Below are 20,613 nucleotides of genomic sequence, written 5' to 3' on the forward strand. Positions count from 1 at the left end.
ATCAGAAAGGAAGGTAAAACAAAACTCTCATGACCATTCTTTTATATTGCCCTGTAACTTATGCAAAATTAAGCATGAAACAAAGTTTTAAAATTGGGTTATACATATTTAATGCAAGCAAAGAGTTTGTTCACCTCCAGACCGAGGCATTCTGCCAACACATATCTAATCAGATATATTTTCGGGGTTAGAAGCTGCATGAATTAATTTTTTCTTTGATGTGAGCAAGAAGAGAATGCTGACTCATAACAAATACTGCTGTTCCTAACTGAATTCTTTGCTTGGAGTCTGAAAACCAGAAATAGCAGCTATTAAATATACATAAAAAGTTGGTACTGTCACCAACACATGAGGATGATCACATAACACTGCTTGTAAGTTACATTGATTCCTGATTCTTCAGACAGTCTAAGATTCTAGAATGCTTACAGCAAAATCTTATTGTGCCTGGCTAGATGTTTAATTTCCTATTTTATTTCCCACCATGTAGTGGACTTTCTTGTAGCCTGATACGTGAGTAACCCGTGGGTCATACTTTTCTTTGCTCCTGGGAAAGAGAAAACTACCAACCTTTTAGGCTTCCTGTTTAGTAAGCTTTAGGGCTGTGCAGTCTTTGGTGTCTGATTTGATGGCCAAATGTCTGAATCCAAATTGAATCAGGGAATCCTTTAATCTTTCTGAATCTAATCAGAACCCTCTGAATTGATTTTGGAGAGATTTGGTAATTCAGACATAGACACAGCTCTAAATGTTTTTTTCTACATACCTCTTGGTAGCAGGTGGCTTGTGAATGCTGAGATGCTGGGACACATGGAGTGTCCCACAGGAGTGCGGGAGGCTCCCCAGTGCACTCAGCAGCAGACCCGGAAGTGGACTAGAAGCACTTCCTGTCCACTTCTGGGTCTGCTGGAGAGCGCACAGGGCGGGGCCCCCACAGTCCCTGGCTCAGCGACTGGTGCCTCCTGGACCTGGGGGGGCAACTGGGGTCCCCCTGTGGGCAATTAATGAGCTGGGGGAGCCTCCCTTTGCGCTTCCTGGTGGACTCGGAAGTGGACCGGAGGTACTTCTGGTCCACTTCCAAGTTCACTGTTGAGCACATGGAGGGCCCCCCCACGCTCCTGTGAGATGCTCCATCTGCCCCAGCATCGCAGCATGACCCGCACTGGTACCTCGAAGTATGTAGAAAAAACATTTAAAACTGTGTCTATGTTCGAATCACTGATTCTCTGAATCGGCATTGAATCTTCAGATTTGGATTCCACTGAATCGAATCAGGGACAGTGATCCGAATCAATGAATCGATCATTGTCCCTGATCTGGCAGAATCTGAATCCAAATCAAATAGGGCCCATTTTGCACACCCCTAGTAAGCATGCATGTAATATTTTCAGCTCCCCCTTGTCTGTAAGACTCAGGAGAAGAGAGACTTCTAGGATGTGAAATAGCTTGTTACAGACCTTTATCTTTTTTTTCCTCTGCATATTATCACAAAGAATAAACTCATCTGATTTGGCATAAATGCTAGACTTTTATTTAATTGCTCAAAGTGACTGAGATCTGAACACCCTGTGGGCCACATCAGGGTGAACAATGACCTTTCCTCACCCCCTCTGACTACACACTCACTTTCCCCAACCCCTGTGTCAAGTCTCCGCTCACTTAGTACCCAATCTTGTGAGTTCCCTCAATGCAGGGCTCTTTCCCAAACTCACCTGCCACATCTTGATGGAATAACCAATTAAAGGAGGGATTCAGTGGTGTGATCTGAATGCCTCAGCTGGGGTTACTCAAGGGTTGGATGCGGTCAACTTGGGTCTTTGCCTCCCCTATACCCCATCCACTTCCCATTCATGTGCATTGATACTTATAGCCAACTGAAACTGCTTCCACGCTCTGGACCTGTTCATCCATTACTACCCAGAATTTGATGATTAGATTATCTGGTGGGCTTTTTCTCTGCATCCTGTGGTGTACTTGGCATCCTTCCCATCACCTGACTTTAGTCTACTCTGAGGGTCTCACATCCTGTTTCATACCTTCCCTGGAGGCATCCTTCCTAGTTGACCGACTGGTTCTAACACACTGACCATTGTAAAAAAAAACAAAACAAACAAAAAAAAACAACAAATAGCAAATAAAGCAAATAAGAAGGGGCTGGCTATAAAAATGTCTTGGCCAGCTCCCTGTAGCTAGACCCCTACTCTGCCTCCCTGCTAGGAAGACTCTGAGGGAACTACCCCTGAGATAGGGAGCCAGGTAGGAGCTCCCTGAGTCTTCCTTCTGTTAAATCCAATGGGGACCTAGAGTGCCTGGTGTCTGCTACCAGCCTTGGCATCCTGAGGCTTCCCCCCATCCCCCAGGCTCAGCCTGCCCGGTGCTGGGTCTCTCCTCCTTCCCTGCAAAACTGTTCATGACTTTGAAATTTCCTGAGGCAGCACCTGCAGCTGATATCATCAGCTGGGCACTGCTGAGCTTGTTTGAGAGACAGCTCAAAAAGCAGTGTGGAGATGCCTCCGCCTCTCCAGTGAGTAATCCCTTTTCCCCAGAGCTCCCTACCTACACCCCTCAGTGTTGGGCACGGCTCCCCTGGTTCCTGATTTGTGTGCAGTCCTTGCCACCACACCCTGTATCTTGTGTCCAACACCCCAGGTTTACCTTTAGCTCCGCAAGATACGATGGACCACACTTTCCTGACCCCTAAATTGGAGGGATAAAAAGCAGGTGGAGGGAGGGGAACCTGGAGCCCTTGGCTGCTATTGTGGCTAGAACAATGGAATGGGGACAGCAGCCAGGAAGGAGCCCAGGAGCTACAATTAAATCAGATATGGACTGCATGTGGCCTACAGACCACCAATTGGACAGCCCTACTACAGAAGGTAAAAACCAAGATGTCTCTAAGAACAGGAACCATAAATGGATTGTATCACTAACCTGGGTTCACTAATACCTTCAAGGAACAAATATCTGCATCACTATAGGGGGAGGATGTTAGCGTTACACTTCTGTTACATTCCTCTATAGTGTTACTTCTGCTTTTTATACATAGTAAGTTCTGCTTTATAAAAGGTTGGACACTGGATCCTTTTTCCTGTATGCTATGGGTATCATGTCTCACAGGTAGAACAGAAAGAATCTTCCTTTGGCCATGTGGTATCTCTAAACCTTCCCAACTACCTATATGGTCAGAAAGCAATAGGCCTTAAGAAACCATCATCACCTTGAGGTTTCAATATAATTAATTGGAAAATGGCTCTACATAGCAAAACCAGGCTTATAACAGATTATTTAAGTTGTAGTTATCCTTTGTGAATCAGAGTGGTTTTTTTGTTCTTAGTTACAATAGGACACATTTATTGTAAGAAAGAAGCACTTTATAAAAGCGTGCTATCTCATTAAGATTGCTAATGAGATCTTTGAGCTGTCCATGAAGTCAGGTGCAAACAGGGGTCATATTTTTGTGCTTTACCCTCATTTGGAGAGGAAAATGATACTAGGTTTAGAGGAAGACTGCCTGTGCAGCTTTCCCTTGCCCCCAGCCCCCTTGTTCACCTACACAGGAGCCATCCACAGACTAGCAGTCAATATCCCATCTTTTGGAAACAGTCTTGGTAGTATTACCTTCTCATATATTGCATCCTATATAATAAGCTGAAACAATTATAATTGTATTATATTTAAATCACTTTTTCTTTCTTTGACTCTAGTAGAATGTTTAAAATCCATGTATCTAATTCTACCTTCCCTTGGCTTCCAATATTGAATCAAAATAATAGATTCTGGTTAACGGAAAAGTTAATTACTAATTTTGCCAGTTTATTTGAGAAATTTTAATGGTCTTGTACTTTCAAGAAATGACTTACAGCTTTTTTTAATAGCTCTTAATGCATTCCCTTTTATGTATAAAATCAGTCCAACATTTCTGCTATGAGTCCCACTATCTCATTACAGTTCCAACAACACCTTCCCCTTTTAAGTTGCATGAGTTCCAGAGAGGATACTAACTTCAATTTCATTTTCATAGACCTTAATTTTTTTTTTACTGTTTCTCTAAAAGCAGTTCCATTGATCAGAACAGGTCTCCCTACCTTGCCTATGACCTGATGAGGTCAGTTAAATTAACCTGTAACAAATATGACATCTGTGATTTCTTCAGCAAATGTATCATGGGTATAATCAGTTTTGCATGTGTGTGTGTTTGCACATGTGCACACACATGTTTAAAAATACCCAATCAAACATGCATGTGCTCACACATACATTTGCTCTTATATGTAAACATACCTTTAAAACGTTGGAGCCAAGTAAAATATGGATTCTGATTCAAAACATATTGCATTATTTTTATAAAATATTTCCACAAATACTTTAAATTCTAACCTCAATCCTAGTCAGCACATGGACGTTTTGGTTCCTCCCTTCTAATTCATTGGTGCAAAATCCTATGTAGACTAAATGCAAGGTACTTCTCCTTTACTTACACTATTCAGGCAAGAAATCAAAACGGTCATGTGAATAGCACACACACTAACCACATTGCAGAAATATTGCCCATGTTTCCCCAACTGCTTAACTCCTAGATGAATACTTCCTTTAATACTAACAGCTAACTGAAAAAACAGTAGCACATTTCAGTGAAGGCTGAATCATTTTAGGTGTTAGTTCCACCCATCATTTTTATGCTGTAGAAATTTTCTAATTGAAATTTTCTTTCTTTGCCATTTCCTTTTAGCTCCTTAAATCCTTCTAAGCCCTGAAGTAGAACATCTGTGGTGTTGTAATTTATGACAAACGCCAGTAGCTTTTTAATGGAGATGGTTTTCACAGCTCTGTGCAAGCTATCAATCCATTTCAGATATCATCATCTGAAAAGGATTTATGATTAGTTATTTTTATACACAATTGTTGGCATGAGGAAAATGTGTGTAGTCACTTCTCTTTCTGCTACCAATTTGAAGAGATGACATGGGGTGTGATCTTTACTACTGTAATGGTTGTCTTCTAATCTGTGCTCTTTATATTAAATTGTGGTGCTACCTTACGAGTCTACTGCTGTAAAATAGCACATCAACACCTTTCTCTCTTGTTAATTAATCTGTACCAATGCCTGAAGAAAAAATAGCGCTGAATAAAGATCCTGAAGGAGCTGATTTTTCAACTCTCCTATTGTGGCCATGTTTTAATTAAATAAGATAGAAATGAGATGGTCAGTAATTGGAAACTCTTACCTGTCATTGTATTATGAGCAAGCTCTGGGGGAAAAAAAAGTAAAATGCCAAAGGCAGATGTAGTCAAGACTTTGCAACAGCAGCCAAAGGCCAAATATGAAAGCACCATTTTGCACTTTTTTACAAGATTTAATTTTATTGTATTCTTGAAAGTGTCTGGATTAAATTGTGACCATTCTTGAGAGGAAATGGGTCTATTTTCAAACAATTCTGCTTTTACTTTAAAGCCATGTGACACGTGTGATTTCAGATGAATTTTGTGTCCCTATTACTGTCATCATGAAAGTTTGCAAAATAGTTTCAGGGGCACAAACCTGAAATTGGATATAGAGTATGAAAACATTTTCAAGAAGAAACAGTATTTCCATTTGTTGTACAGTAAACATGTAGCTGAAATCTTATGCAAGCTAAAATATTATTGCAGAAATTAAGAATACTTGTTTCTCTTTGCTCCATGGTACGAAGGCTCAGGAAATTGCTGTTCTGTTTTGTTTCGGGGGGAAAAGTGGATTCTTTTGTAGTGCAACATTTTATTTTTACAGTATATCCTCCGGTCCTGGAACCAAGTTGGCCACAAAGAACAGAGAATCAATTTCCCTTGAAAACACTAGTATCCCAATTCTCAAGGTGTAACTGTGCCTCAGAAATTTTCTTTAGGTACAGGTTAAGTGCAGAACCCCCCCCCCCCCAAAAACAACTCATTCTTTGCCACATTACAATCTTCCTTAATGACTGCAGCAGAAGCCCTGTGATGCGACACTATTTTCTTCTAAGACTAAAAGCTTACTTACAAAAAAAAGCTTATGAAATTATGCATAACTAATATCTGGTGATCTCAGCTGTAAGCAGAAGATACTAGCACTGTGCAAAGCTTCAGTCCCTGATTTGATTTGGTGGATATTGAGTCCAATTCAGTTGCTGAATCTGCAAATTCGAATTGAACCTGAGAACCCTTTAATCTCTCTGAATCTAATTGGAAGCCTCCAAATGAATTCAGAGAGATTTGGTGATTTGAACATAGATTAACTTTAAAAGTTTTTTATATATACCTCTAGGTAGCAGGCAACTCATGAATGCTGTGATGCTGGGGCGCATGGAGTGCCCCACAGAAGTGCAGGGGGCTCCCCAGCATGCTCAGCAGCAGACCCAGAAATGGACCAGAAACACTTTTGCTCTTCGGCAGACCTGGAAGTGGACCATGCATGTCCCCCCCCCCCAACACCCAATGCCCCTCCGGCTTGGTGACTGGTGCCTCCTGTGTCTAGGGGGGCATCCAGAGTCCCCCCATTGCTGATAGCCATGCTGGGAGGGTATGGGGGAAGGGCTGCACGTCCCACAGAGGACCCAGAAGTGGACAGGAAGTACTTCCGGCCAACTACCGGGTTCGCTACCAAGTATGTGGGGGGGGGAGGGCATCGCCACAGTTCTGTGGAGTGCTCCATCCGCCCCATCATTGCAGCATTCACGAGCTGCACCTGGTACCTTGAGGTATGTAGAAAAAACATTTGAAGCTGTGTCTATGTCTGAATCATTGATTTTCTGAATCAATATCAAATCTTCAGATTTGGTTCGGCCAAATCGAATTGGGGACGGTGATCCGAATCAATGAATCGAATCATTGTCCCTGATTCGAGCTGAATCCAAATCCAAATTGAATAGGGCCCATTTTGCACGCTCCTGGAAGATACCATGAAGGAGCTGTCTCTCCCCCAAAACTGGTATGAAATGTCACAAAGAAAACTATTAACCTAAGAAAGAAACACAGTAAAGATTTGCAATAATACATAATATTAGGGCTCCTAATGCATCTTTTAGATGCTATTCTGAACAGTTCATTGTTTCTGATTTTCTTTTCCACCTATTCTTTAGTTAGTAGTGAAAGCTTTGCCAGGAAATGTTTTGAAGTGTCACACGATAAGATACTTATCTGTGTTCATAGATGAATATTTGCTGTGCCTGATGGGAATCTAAAAAAGGAAAGACTTTAAAAAGAATATTAGGCTAACTCCTTTCTTAGTTATTAGTAAGATAAATACTTCTGAATTCTTTCCTACTCTGCTTTCTCTGGTACATGGCCATGGTGGTAGGAGTTTGGTCATGGGTGACTAGTGCCTCTTGAGTCAGGGGGGCATGTGCCCCCCCTGACACCAGTCAGTGACCAGGGGGAGATCCCCAGTGGCCAATCCCACTAAATGGGGGTGCAGATCCCCCAGCAGCTGATCCCACTGGCCAGGAGGGGGGTTCCCCCAGTGGCTGATCCCATTGACCGGGGGGGGGGGAGTCCCCCCATGGCTGATATCACTCACCAAAAAGTTTTTGCTGATGGTCCCGCTTCCTGGCTGGTGCTCATAGGGGGCAGGCACTGGTGTTCCTGCCTACCCCCCTGCCCACCGACTGAACAGGCAGTGCAGTCTGACAGAGGGTGCACCGGCACTCTCAGGGGGTGCATGTGCAACCCTGTGCACCCCCTACGCATTGCCACTGAGTTTGGTGACCATGTAAATTACTGAAATATTCTGGCAGATTTTTTTTCTCTATTCCCCCCTCCCCCCTAACCCCCAACTGTTTCACCAGAAATCTAACCTTGTCTTCCAAGAAACCACTACTGAACAATTTAGCTGCCTTGGGTTCAATTTTTTTTTTTTTTTTTTTATATCCAAAGCCATTGGTAGTCATTAGAATGAATAGACACAACATTACTCTACCCTGAGGAAGAAGATAAAAGGAAAAAAAAAGAGGTAACTTTTAGCATCAGAAAATCTACTCAGGACTTCCTACTTCCTACTGTGAGAACAAGGACTTAGCTCTGGCTTAATAAAACTATTACTCATCTTTGCTTTCAAATGGTGGCCCCATCTGAAAAGCTCTTATGCGAAATTGATATGCTTGAAAGATACTACTTCACTTAGGAGCCAGATCAAAAAAAGTGGAGTTCTGCCAGTCTTACTCTATTCTGCTATGTGAACTAGAAATCAATAAAAAGTGAGCCTAGATTCCTATGTAGGAATTCTGGAAGCCTATAAAAAAAGAGACTGACTGTCTCTTCTTAGTACTAATGTGACTTTTAAATAGCCTTCTTGAAATTCTGTTTGTTGTGTGTTTGTCACTTCCTTTTCCTACACTTCATCCTTCTGATTGCTTTGAAGATATTGCCTATTGTAATTCTCCTCATGACACTTGGTCTTTTATAATTTTTCCCCCTTTCTTTTCTACCCCCTACTCCCTCTTTCCCCCCTCCCCTTTATAGAGGAATAGTGGCATTTCCACCTTGGCTTAAAAATATAAATTGGCATGGGTGCAGCTTATGCGCTCTCTCTCTCTCTCTCTCTCTCTCTCTCACAGTCAGTCAATTTATCAATTTCTCAGTAGTCAGAGGACAACAACTCTATCCTCTAAGTATCCTAACCTAGCTTTAATGCCACTTAATTCTTTTTCCAAGTGAAAATATAGAGCCTTAAAGTGAAGTGCAAGCAGTATCTATAAAGACTTATTTGCCTTTCTCCTACTCCTTCATCTTCTTGTCCACTTCCCTGAAGGATATAAAATAATTTATCCATTTCTAAGGAAGGAACATTGGAAGTTGAGATTCCCCTTAGAAATGTGACAGGCATCTTGGTAAAAAGATTAAGGATTAAAAAGTGAAATTGGACAAGAAAGGGGATCGGAGGGTGGAAAACAGCCTTATTTTCCATCTGCTAATAAAAAAGGGCATTGGATACTCCTTTTTAGCTGTTTTTAGAAGATACTATTTTGTTATGCTATATTTCTAAGCTATATGTAGCCTTAACTGAGAGAGATCCCCAAGTTTTTTTTATAATTTGCTTTTTCTTTTTTTCATACCAATGTAGCAATATGTTCCCATTTTACAAGATTTTGCCACATAGTCTGAAATTCCATTATGATTTTGTGATTAATATTGTTGGGCTATGGTGGCCAGTTGCTGCTAAATGACTTGGTGTGTTCTGTTCCATCTGTGCATTTGCCCAAAATTCTCTGTGAAGAAAATTGAATATTATTTGGCTTCATGTCTTATTTGGGGGTGGAGTGGAGGTTGTTTTTTTCTCTCAGCATAATGCTTCTGCTACACTAAAACTACGGCAGGTGAAATGTGAAATTAAATTAGGAAACCTAGCCACCCAGAGACAAGACAACAAACAATAATTATTTTGTTCTCTTGTTGTGTTGGATTCTATATATAGTTTTAGATAACCTGTTTGACTTGTGAAATCTCTTATGACACTTGACCATACACACTCTTCCACCCCAAAATTGTCTGTTTGTTTGCCTTGTTTCACCTGCCATAGTTTATATCATCACAGCACCTCAGAAGTCTACAGGGGATCAATGAGAGCCACTTCCATGCAGCAAACCCTGGTAATGTCTCTGACGGCCAAGAGCTCCCAAACTAACAACGACACCAAAGTGCACAAAGATAAAGATACAGACACTGGTTTTGTTGTACAAAAGAAGAGATCTAGCTAAAGGCTCTATTGTGCTAAGAGCTTGATGAAGAAAAAGGTTTTCTGCCCCAATATTATTTACCTGTAAATGCTTGGCAGATTTACAATTTAAATATATATCTCTGAAAATTAGCAGAAGTTAACAAGTACTTTCTAGGCTGAGTCTACATAGATGAATAATTTTAATACAGTTTTAATGTCCATAATTAACTATGGAGTGTTAATAAGAATATTGTGGGAGACTGTCAGAAGCTTTGCTAAAGTCAAGGCATATCACATCCACTCTTCTCTCCCCATTTGAGGAGTCTGTCACCTTATCATAGAAGGAAATTGGGTTGGTCAGACATAACCTTGCTCTTGGTGAATCCTTGCTGGCTGTTCCTGATCACCTTGTTCTGCTCTAGGTGCTTCACAATAGATTTCTTGAGGACCTGCTCCATGATCTTTCCAGGTATTAAGGTTAGCCCAACTGGCTTGTAATTTCCCACATCCGTATTCCCTTTCTTAAAGGCGGCACTATGTTTACCCTTTTCCAGTAGTCTAGAACTTCACCTGACCTCTGTGAGCTCTCAAACAGGATAGCTAGTAGATCCAAAATTACCTCAGCCAATTCCTTCAGTGCCCTAGGGTGTTATCCTGCCTGGCCCTGATGATTTGAAAGATTCTAGCTTCTCTAAGTAATCCCTAACCTGTTCTGCCATTATTCTAGGTTGTTTGTCTTCCTCCCCATCTTTGTTGTCAATTGCACTCATCATTTGGTAAATATAATTAAGCCCCTTCAAACAATAGGTTCATTCTCGTTAATCCTAAAATGAGGGTAAGTTCTCTACTTTTAAACTATTCATACAACTTCTTTGGCAGATCTACAGGTAGAGGAACAGCATACTGTCCTATAGCACCCCGCCAGCTGTAACACTGTTTCTACAGTATAATAAGAATATATTCCTAATAGTCTCTCAGTACTATAGCATAAAACCTTTCTTGATAAGGTCTCATGCTCTCGTACACTCTTCCATCTATGTGAAATGGCAAAATAACACAAAGCTTACCTTTTAGAAATAATTTCTAGAAATGTGGCCCTTTAAAATAGATTACATGAAGCAAAAATGCAGAATAGGAATGATAGATTCCTGTGATCGAACAGACCAACAAAGAGGAATGCACAGACACTTGGGGGCAGGAGGCATTATTCAGTTCTACAGGAAGAAGGCAGTAGCAGATTATCTTCTTAACCAGGGGTTGTAAAGATTGTTCTAAATTTTAAACCGTATACTAAATATACCAAAAGACAAAATTCAAATGGAATCTGAAGTGGGGAGGGTATTATGCCATCAGGCCTTCATGACAAACTCTGCTTAAAAACAGATTAGAAGGGTTTCTATTTATTTTGTTTAGCAATAGACTATTTTTTTTACTAAATTAACTTTTATTCAGAATGTGTTTGATTTCCATTAAAATATTTGTTAAAAAATATAATCTGTATCAAAGTTTTCCTCTAGATTAAAGTCAAAATCTTCTATGGAAAGTTTTGACAAAACTATTTAATTTTCCTCTCAGAGAACCCATTTTCTGAGAAAATCCATTGCACATAAATTACTGAAAACAATGTGCTTTTATATTCCGCTGCATGTTATAAGGTCCAGATGTGGTCACTGTCTCCATCAGATTACATTCAGTGTTGAAACAAGACATGCAAGACGCACACAGTAGAGGAAGACAAAGGTTGGATAAGGATAAAGATCATAATATCTGACTGCTATATGTAGGTTATTTATTTCACAGCAGAGTCCAGGCAAGATGTGATGGATATTATTTTAATTTTTGTTTGTATTGTAAATAATGTAGAATCATTGTTTTTAAATTAACATAGGCAAAATTTAGGGACTCACTATGACTCACTTGCAAGACACGTATATTGAATATCTAGACAAAATATCAGATGCAGAAGGTACAGGCTAGATTCAGGGCATGAATACAGGAATCCCATTAAGAACATAGCAGAGGTATATAGGATGAATAAGAAAAGGTCAGATCCTCTAGCATGATCTTTAACCTGTAAACAGAATGTTGAAAGATTATGAATACCAATTACTTTAGTCAGCTGAACTATTGAAAATTTTGGAAATAGGTTTTGACTGAAAATGTAGAAGAGTAAAACAAAAATAAAATCCTTCAATTGTTTTAGTTCAAAACAACATTCTGAAACTACTAACTTTCTAATTTCAAGTTAAGCATATAAAACAGAAAAGAAGGGCTGTTTTTACCAATATGCTGAAATATCAGTTACAAACTCAATAATGAGCCTTTGAACACAGATTTCACTTTATCTATGGTCTCTAATTGGTGTTCCAGTCTCTATCCACTTGCCAAATTTAAGAGGAGGGATAACAAACTATGAAACTGGTGGTGTTTATTATTTAGCTAGTTTTACAGTTTCCCTAATGGGAATGGATGAACATAAGAGCAGGAAAATCTATTCTACCCTCAATACATGTGAATAACTCCTATTATGTTGAATGAGAGTTATGCATATATTGAGGAAAGACTACACCCCTCAGGGTAGTCGGTGGTCCTAAATCAGTGGAGTAGGGAAGTTAAGCTTCTCATTTGAAGGCACTTATTTGAATTGCTGGTAATAAAAACAAGTCTGTCATTTTCTTAAAGCTTTTTGTGAATTGTTGCATTGTGAGTCACAGTTTTATTCTTTCAGCAATGAATTTTTACAACTTCAATCTGTAGCTTCAATGAAGGAAATGATTTCTATTTTGACTTTGTATCTAAATTCCAGTATTGTGTGTGGAGGGAGGCAGGGGGAAGGAAGGAGGGAGCCATGGGTGGTTTAGCAATATCAGTCTTACCTATATTATTCTTATACCCACCAACGTCATTTTCCATATTTGAGTGGACTGTTTTGTAGGTAACGGAAGGAAGAAGGGGGTTGTAATCTGCTTCCAGAATATTTTAAAATTTATTTTAAAGTTATCCCTAAACAATTTATTTAAACACTTTTATTAATGCTGGTAATATTGTATTGGTACATGTCTATAGAAATGTTATTAGTTTATTCTCCTGTTTTGGTTCGGGGGGGAGGATGTTGGTTTAAAATTTTTTTTGGATAACACTCTTCTTTACAGATGATTTATGAGCCACGTTGCTGAAGAAATATTTGCTTTCTCTCCTGAATGTTTTCTTGCTCAAAAGTAACTCAAGCTGTTTTTAGTTGAATGCATTGTTATTCCATAACCTGGAAAACTTCACCAATTCTGTATTATATGCAAGATGCAGCACAACAGGAGGTAAAATGATGTGGGTAGTTTTAAGTTACCATGGCTTCTCCTGGATACTAGGCTGCGTTAAAGAATATTGCCAGCCCCTGTGTAATTCGGAGCATTCCCTGGGGGATTTTTATTTTACAATTGCTTCTCCACATCTGTCATTGTGCTACTTCACAAGCCAAATAGAAGAACTGCTGAGTGTTCTTTCCGCTTCCTTTTCAATACCAGATACTATTGCAGAGTTCCCCGCTTTTGGGACTTCTATCCTCTATTGAGGATATTCTCTAGAGCCTATTTACATTCCTGTTTATGCCTCTACACTCTGAAGTAAGGCCTTGGATGGGATAGAACCTGACCTTATCCTATCAGTTCTGGTAGCCAATGCAGAAAGCTGTTCTTGCAAGATTTCTAGACTAGTTTTGCAGCGGTTAGAAGTTTGAATTAAAATATTAGATTTTAGATTATTATATAACACATTGCAGCCTGGACTGTGACAGCAATAGTTCACCGAAGATGTTTGAAACTAGATTTTATGATGCTTTTGCAAAGGCATTAGTGATCCTTACTTTCGTTTTTCCCGTTTGATGGTTAACAAGCTGACTGTCAATCAACTAGTGACTTTTTCACTTCTGAGACTCTTGTATCCAGATGCATATGATCTAGCCTTTTTAAGGTAGACTACAGTAACTTTATTGTCATGATGCAAATAAATACCATAGAAACATTGCAAGATGCCTTTCTTTTGATTGTTTCCTGCTAGTAATTCCTTTTAGTGTTAGGAATGTATGTATGTATAAGTAATATAAATAGGAAACAAAGATCCATTTTTGTTGTTGTTTACTACCTCAAAATCAGTTTTATTTTGAGTATTTCTCCTAAATTAACTTTTGTGGAATAGATGGTCAACAGCTGTGGAATTTCTATCCTTGGAAACTTTTCATGACTAGCCTGAACAGACACTCGGATGGGATGGTTTAGTCAGGGATGATCCTGCCTTGAGCAGGGGCCTGGATTAAATGACTTTGAGAGCTTCCTTCTAGCCATAGTTTTGTATGATCCTAAGGAAAATTACATTTGGGCTGGGGAAGGAACTCCTAAAAAAGAGGAGGAACAGATCTTCAGCATATTCCTTCTAGACTCTGGAGAAAGAAGACCAGAAACACAGTTTGAGCTATAAACTTTATACTGCTTAGGTTGACCAGGATTAAACATGCAGTGGTTTGACCTCCCAATTAATTTTTTCAGTACAAAGATGATCTTTAAATGGAACACCTGAGTTTTGCCAGTGAGATGTCATGCTCTTATCAATATGCCCAAGTTGAATAATGCCATGTGATAGACAAAGGAGAAAAAAGTATTAATAACCAGGGATCCTGGTTTTCTCTGATTAAAAAAATAAATAAATCACAAATTCTCTGATAAAACCCCCAAAATCTGTTATTAAAATTAAAAGACCCTGCAGTCCTCCAGCCCTGCTGGTGCTCCTCACACCACCACCCCTAGCCCTGCTGGTGCCCCATCACTGCCCCCACAACAGACCCCCTACCCTACCATGCCTCTTGCCCCCCACCCATGGCTCCTGCTTCCCTGCCCTGCTGGAGGGGGCCCCCAGCTCTAAGTGCTATGGGTCCAGGAACCTATGTCTGCAGCTCCCTGCCCCCAACAGCAAGCAGTTGCGCAGAAGCAGCATGGAGCCAGCTCCCCCACTGCTGCAATCTGCTCAGGCAGGGCTGGAGCTGGCTTCTGGCTCCCCCCAAGCCATGACCTACAACCCCCCAGCCCTGTCAGAGGGGCACACAGACCCCTACAAGCCCCACTTACCACACAGGCTCCAGGAGCAAGGAGTGAGGCTGAGCTGAGCCCAGTTGTGGCTGACTGAGAGATTCAGGCCCTGCTCTTCCCCTCTCCCTCCCTCTCTCTCTCCCCCTCCAGGCAGGGCTTGGGGTTTCCCACCTTTTTTGCAAAGAGCTCTTGCAGGCTAGAGCTCAACCAGCCTGCAGATCTCTTTGCAAAAGCAGGGAATCTGCAGGTTTCTCTGCTAAAAGAGGAAATTAAGTTGGAGAATATGGAGATTGACTATGGAATAACCTTGTGGGTAAAGAGCTAGCTTAAGGGGCGATGAAAAGAGGTAGATTTGAGAGGTGAGGGTATTAGTGACTTGTATAGACTAATAACAAGAATATTTCAGCTATAAGCTGGCAGCTGTGGTTTACCATATGTCTGGGTTTTCCTGGATATGTCTTCTTTTTTGGCTGCATCCGGGTGGGTTTTTAAAATAAGAGCAGGTGTCTGGGTTTTTTGCTCTTCCTCTGCTCTCCCAGGCTGGGTGCTTCAGGCTGGGAGCAGTGGGCAAGGTTATTAGCTGTCGGGGGGTCACATGCTCCCCATGTGGACCCTGGTAAGCCAAGTAAAGAGACACTGTGTGTATGCATATGTGCACATGAGTGGGTGCATGAGCAATGTGGGAGCTGCTTGGAAAGCAAGGCGGGGGGGCAGGAATCTGCAGGTCAAGAGTGAGGGGTACTTGGGTGTCCAGGGGGGCAGGGGCTTAAGAGTTAGGGGTAGAGACAGGGCATGGGCATATCACTGCCCTCCCCCCACAATTATGCTCCTCTCCCCACCAGGTGTCCTCTTTTTTGATGCTGTAAATATGGTAACCCTACTAGCAGCTTACATTTGAAAGCAACTGAGCAAAAAGATGTGGATGATCTAGTTGGTCATGGAATGACTGAATTTCCTGTCTGATGTAGCCAAAATCCTAACAAACATCAGAACATGTATTGCCAGTAGAAAAGCCCTGTAGCTTTTTACAAGGTCTTGGGAGACCTCATCTGAAGTACTAGAACAGAGTTGGATTCCAGACTGGAACAGATGTCAGAGATGACGAGCCTTTAGTACATAGGCAGAAAAGGTTCTTTGGGTAAATCTACTATCTTTTAATTGACCAACTCAGATAGTTGGAAAAAGTCTTCTTTGCCAGCTTTCAGGAACCCTTAGTCAGGCAGAGGAAGCATCTGCAGTTGGTTGTATTCTTCCTGGATGGAATAGTAAAGCCACCAGAAGCCAGTACATATGCAAGAAATCTAGTCAGTTCAAATGTAAATTGAGGTAGTTAATTTTTGGGGGGAGACAGGCTGCAGGGGGGCGGGGGGGGGGGGAGGGAAGGGGGGGGGGGGAGGATGAGAGATGGAAGGGGAGGGAATAAATATAGCTGGTAAAAAGTAGAGCGCTTACCTGAGGAGTCAGACGTTAGTCAGGTTATAATGTGTTATAAATCAAAGGTCTATATTTAGTCCATGAGTTTTTGTGTCCAGTAGATTGATGAAGTGAAGTTTGTAGGCTTGTCTGTGAGAGGTGTTTTGTAAATTCCCTTTGAGGATTAGAACCCAGAGATTTAATATCTGACTCCCCAAGTAACCTCTCCACTTTACCAGCTATATTTAATCTCCCCCTCCCCGCAATCCATTGACTACAGCTACATTCATTCTCCCCCTCTGCCCACCTGTCTCTCACCTATTGACTATGTCAATTTACATTTTAACTGACTGGCTTTCTTTCATATGTACTGGCCTCTGGCTATTGTACTACTCCATACAAGAAGAGCACAGAGCAACTGCAGATGCTTCCTTTGCCTGATGAAGGTTATTTGTACCTGAAAGCTTGCAAAGAAGAATTTTTCCAACTATTTGAGAGTTGGTCTAATAAAATATTTCAGATATACCTAAAGAATTTTGTCTGCCTATGTTCTCAAATATTCATTATTTGGAATACATTAATCAGATTCTGTGGTTGGTCACTGAGTCGTATAACAAATCATTTCGATTTTAACTCTTATGAAGAGAAACAATTCCTTAAACAAAATCAGTGGAACCTAACTTCCCAGTTAATCTTCTGCCAATATTGCCATTTAACATAGTGGTTCTTTCCTCTCCCTGGTGTTTACTTCCAGGTATATGTATTGCTATATAGACAGTGTTCATACATCTTCCCTCCCCCAGTTTTTTCCTGAGCTAAAACAAGCCAAGAGTGTCTATTTGGCTTCTGCCCCTAGACCAACATGGCAACAACCTATACCCCTGAATATTTGAATAAGCACTGGCTAGAAATAAGTACTTAGAACATCTGGGCATATTTAGCGAATTCTAGAACATCTACAAATAAATCAGCAAAATCATTATTTGTGACTGAAAGCTTGTCTGACATCTCTCGCAACTACATGGTAAGTACAGTAAAAGATACCACCAAAAACTCCTTGCTTCTTTCTTCAATAGCATTGTAGAAACCTTTCCTTTTTTCCCTACCCTTCCCAAGTCCTTTCATTTTTTACATGCAGTTATAATAATTCTTTTTATCATTAGGAGCAAAAATAGGCCTTCTACTCCTAAATCCTCTTCATTTAGTCTGGGCTACTTACAGCTGTTGTGGCCAAGTTGTAGAAAGCTGTCTTCCACTAGTAATTCTCTAAGCCCCTTGATACAGAATACATTCTTAAGCAGCAGTTATCCTTTGCTACACTCAAAGGATGATAGTAGCACAAGAACCTGCACAAGGGTCATGTTTAATGAACTTACACTTGCCATTTAGCATACAGACAGCTGAACCCCTATTAGCCTTCTAAGACTACATGTGCTTTTGCTTGCTTCTACTCCTATTCTGGGGACTCCTTGCTATCTGTGCCTGAAAAGCAAGACAGAATATAGATCCTTTAGATTCATAATCTGAATTTTACTACCTTTCCTTAATAACATCATATCTTATTGGGTGATAAGATTTTAGATGGTCACAGTGCCTTAGTCAGCCAGCTCTGACATAGGGTTCTGCTACACAAAGAAAGAAATGCCACACCTAATTTGATAAACTGATTATTGAAAAGACAGTTAAAACCTGATCTGCTATAGGGATCATAATTTTAATTCTAGTTGTAAGTAGACATGCTCCATGAATCATGGGAAGGTAATTTTAAAGTCTTGAGGAAGGAAGACAGATTTCTTCTTCATGGTTTTAATTGGTGGTTGTGTTTTTATATCAACACTGATGGCTAATTGAATGCATGTTAAGTTGTGATCCATTTCCTTTTTGATATATGCAGAGATTAGTTTATTTTGTGTTTAAAAATTCTGCAATACCTGCTGTAACCTAGCATTTATAACCTAGCTATTTTATTTTCCCAAAATGCCTGCATTTGAAAACTGATACATTTATATCCTTCCTTTTCCCAAAATTTCTCTGTTCTTTATTTTATTACTCCATTGAATAAAGCAAAGAGGCTGTAAGGTGTAGATGAGGGAGCACAGAGAGGGAGCGCTGTTGTAAATTATGGCCTTGATTTGTGCTCAATTAAAAAATAGCATATTATTTTAAGAAGTTTGTAGTATGACTTTTTCCCCTTGTGGAGCATCTCAGTTGAACTTTAAGTAATATAATTAATTGTAATTAAATGAATTTAAGTAATATAATCTCCACACATCTCTTCAAAAACTCCCAGGTTACATGTGGCATGCAGCTAGAAGCTGTCATATATCTCTAATCTCAATCTAAAAGTGAATGGCTGCTGTGCCATAAATATTAGATTTAAAAAAGGCTATGTTGATTTTAATGGTAGCCTGACTGCAGAAACACTGATGCAAGGTCAGGCTTTCAAAGAAGGCTGCTCAAAATTATTTTAAATGCTGTGATTCTTTAATTCCTTCACACATTTAGCAGGTGGTAGGTATTTTATGGATCATCCTGAAACCAGTAAGTAACTCAAAATATATTGTCTGAAATTCTTGGCTGGTGTAACTTAGCTTCATTGGACCTGTTCCAAATAGGACCAGTTTACAATCTAGCCTGCTGTTAAAGCATTGTGAGCCAGATTGCCTAGTCTAATTATATAGTCTCTTTGTGCCTCTTGGACAGTATGAAGCAGTTGTGATCCAGCTATCAATCATCAGCAGAGAAGGAATGGTTGGTGCTTCCTGGACTTGCTGCCTGCCACCCTTACTGTAAAAAGGAGCATGGTGGAGCTTTGCTCTGTTTTTCCCTTGGAGGACCTGATACAAAAGTCATTAAAAACCCTATACCAAAAAGGCAACCTAAAGCTACCCAGAAACACTTCTAAATGGTATAGAGGTCAGCCTTTAGAATCAAGTGTCCAGGTTTTCCTAATCAGCCTCCCATGCTGGGTGTATATATGATACACAGAAAAATCTATCACTTCCTTCCATTTTAATAGCTCCTGTAGAATCCAGGTACTTTGTAGGGTTAGTTTCCTTATCTCCTGCAATAATGAGGGTTTCCAGTGTCTGAGGGTTTACAGAGCAGGAGCTGACAGCTGTACAATGCTACTGAGATGCTCTAGCTTATCAGAGAAATACTACCCTTTGAAGTCAAAGCCACAGCAACCAGCTGAGCTGTTCATTTTTAATTTGGCAACCCATTGCAAATTAAGTGAACCATCCAGAACTGAATGATCTGGGTTCTACTGTGGTGATCTCTTTCTGTGACTTTGCACCCTTTCCATGTTAAAATGTCCTTTCAGGTTTGGAAATGCCTTAGTTCTGAAGCTTTTAGAGGAAAATTATTTACTGACAAGAAATATAAATAATTCAAACAACTATTTCCATTAAAAGAAATCACAAGTATGGGTATTGTTCATTTACTCTTAAAAATGTAATAATAAAACAAATATTGGTCTTGCCATTGACTTCAGTGGGGCTAGGAAGGATGTAAAGGAAAACATGCAAACCAAATTAGTTAATGGAAGGATTGGATCAATTAGCCAGCAGGTAACAAGCCACCTGCCTAAGGGGCCTCAGCTGGCTCAGGCAATCTTCCTAGAATGAAGCGAAACTCACTGAGTGGCTGGAAATAAAGTAGCAGGAAGAAAAACTGAGGGGTGGAGGATATGGAGAGGTGATGGTTGTGGGGAGAGTGAGGATTCTTCCAAGAAAGAAAGAAAGAAGACTTTGAGGTAAGGTCTAGCCTATGCCTGGCTGTGGTGGGTGTTTGTTCTGGGTTGTTTTATGTTATTTTCTCAGTTCCAATCTCTGGGTAATCTGTATCACAGAAACTTGTGTTCCTGGGCCCAAAGAGGGACTGTTTCTGGGACCAAGTTATAAGCATGTTTATTTTGGATTACTTCCATCTTCAGCTGAGCCACATGGAGTAGGAGAACCCTGAGCATTGGGGCCTGGGCTGCTGAACGGGGGGGGGGAGAGAGAGAGAGAGAGAGAGAGAGTTAGTTAGTTAGTTAGTTAGTTAGTTTCTGTGTTGCTAGGATTAAAGGAGTAGGGTATAGGGTTCAAGGACTGACTTTGTGTCCAGGGGAACTAGACTAGTGCAGACCCTGCTACAGGGTCCTTCTAAGCTTCTGGTATGCCTGAACTCCTGATCCAATTCAGATCAGGATTTCCCTTTGTAGATGTACCTCTTAGACAATATCTGTTCAGAGAAAAAACTCAAAGCACTGCTTGCTTTCTAGATATACCTTTAGGCTAAGTACAAACATTCAAAAAGCCTGACCCTGAATTGATTCTATTTTTGCAGATTGACCCTGCAAACATAAATTGAACTGGCAAGCAAGTGAACACACATTCACTCTTGATTCCAGAAATGCAGCTTCATGCCTGTAGTAGCTCAGGCTAGAAGCTGGGGGGGGCACTGGAGCACGGC

Source organism: Alligator sinensis, unplaced genomic scaffold (genome assembly GCF_000455745.1).
Source record: "Alligator sinensis unplaced genomic scaffold, ASM45574v1 scaffold615_1, whole genome shotgun sequence".
Taxonomy (NCBI): Eukaryota; Metazoa; Chordata; order Crocodylia; family Alligatoridae; genus Alligator; species Alligator sinensis.